The sequence below is a fragment of the Austrofundulus limnaeus genome, unplaced genomic scaffold (genome assembly GCF_001266775.1).
Source record: "Austrofundulus limnaeus strain Quisiro unplaced genomic scaffold, Austrofundulus_limnaeus-1.0 Scaffold45, whole genome shotgun sequence".
In the NCBI taxonomy this organism is placed as follows: Eukaryota; Metazoa; Chordata; class Actinopteri; order Cyprinodontiformes; family Rivulidae; genus Austrofundulus; species Austrofundulus limnaeus.
This window is the reverse complement of record NW_013952447.1, coordinates 949,237-951,093: the sequence shown is the minus strand read 5'-3', so window position 1 is coordinate 951,093 and position 1,857 is coordinate 949,237. Positions and strand designations below refer to the sequence as shown.

The window sequence follows — 1,857 nt, the reverse complement described above, 5'->3', positions numbered from 1 at the left end:
GATGATTTTTGTTAAGATTTTAAAAAGACCACATAACATTTAAAAACTATATAAAATGTTCCCATATCATAATTTGTTACCGAGGTCTGCAAGTAGAGAAGCTAGGATGTTAGAAGGATTTTGTTTCATGGCTTTCTTTTTGTGCTGACTCATAACATGACACATTTACAGCACCTCTTTTTTTTAAAAGAGGAGGATACAAAAGATACAGTAACTCTTAGTGTAGACCTTGAGAATGATTCACTAGTGACATCATCACCAAGTTGTGTAGTGTACGTTATACCACTCTAGGCCAACAGTGCAGGCTTCTTCATTTATGTACTGTATTCATTCACTTGTTTGTTTTGTAATGACATGTAYATTTTTGGGTATCTTTTAAAGATGTAAGGGCACAATCTACATAAGCCAAAACCTAGGTGGTATTAAGTCCATCAAAGTTAGAAGGGCTGCATGAAGTGAGGTTGAATGTGTTGTTCTTATTCAGTCTGGACTAACTTTCCAAAGGGATGGATGGTTTGCCTGAAAGGCCAGACTGATCAGATGGCCCCTGAGAGACCATAAGGATGCCATTTTGTTTTACTAATTGATTTTATGTGCAATGCAAATCAACAACACAAAGACCATGGCTTAATCTGTTTTTGTAATGCATGTTCAGAGAACAAATCAGGAAAGCGGCTGCCTGTCAGTGGGGAAAAAGGTCAGAAATTCAAAATAATGAATGCAAAACACTGACAAAAAGGGATTTTAATTAGAATCTGACTCAAAGCAATAAGCACCTTTGAATCTGTTGTTATGGCATAATGTTTATTAATGTGTTTATTCCCTGGCTTAAACACAATGTCATGCAACCTGATTACTATATCAAAGAGGGACCGACAGCTGGAGCCCAGTTTAGGCTTTAATGCTTTTCCACAGCACAGACTAGTGGAGATGAAGTGTGATTTATGCTTGAAAGATTAGAGAAGATACTTTGGATTAAGACAAAAAATATAAATGCTTTGCTTGCATGCAATGACAAGGCATCATAACAATAACAACCTGTTTAAAGTTGTGGTCCTGGAAATATTTGTCAAACGTTATTTCGTAAATGTAGGTTTCATATTGTTTGCAGTTTGGATGATTTAATTTTTAGGTTCCTTTGAATTTTGTTGTGCTCCATCTCATTTCCCCAGAAAGTGATTCTGAATCAGGCATTCCGCCAGTGTCAGCAATGAACCAGATGACTGACTATCATCTAATGGAAGCATCACTTTCAAAACAAACTCAATATACCCTACCTCTCCGGGACCCCAAGCATACAAAAGAGAAGCAGCTGCCTCAAATCTACAGGGATGGCGTTCGGGGCCCCCTTCTGTCGATTCTATAGTCTGACAAGCAATGGCAGGCTGTACATTTCTTTACTTCAGACGGGGCCTGGCAAGGGAGATTGATATCAACTGAATATAAAAGAGGTAGAAAAAGCTATTCAACATTTCTGTAAGGATTGTGATGGAGTGCCTAAACAATGGGCAGCCATATGGGATTCATGACAATCTCCCTATTTGAATTTGCCACAGTGTTAGTTACAATATAATACAGTATGCCTTTGAGAACACGTGAGGAGCACCAGAAGCAACAACGCCTGTCAATACAAATCTTAGCAAAACCTGTTGATTTAATGTGTTTTGAGCACACTCAATTTTGGAGGGATCCGATGATCCTTATAGATACTTGCATATACTTACAGATCAGTTATTCTCAAATGTTTCATAATGAGTACTGCCTCAGAAAATACTCATCTCTCCAAGTGATGCAATTATGGCAAAAACTTAAAACCGGTAGTTTTAAAGCTTGAACTGAAACATTTCAAAGAGATCA

At 37.6% G+C, this 1,857-nt stretch overlaps 1 protein-coding gene across 1 annotated transcript in view; it reads right to left on the bottom strand.

Moving 5' to 3' along the window:
• The window catches only part of ctnna2 (catenin (cadherin-associated protein), alpha 2), a 286,505-nt gene that overhangs the window by 180,197 nt on the left and 104,451 nt on the right, over positions 1-1,857 (bottom strand). The window lies entirely within an intron of this gene.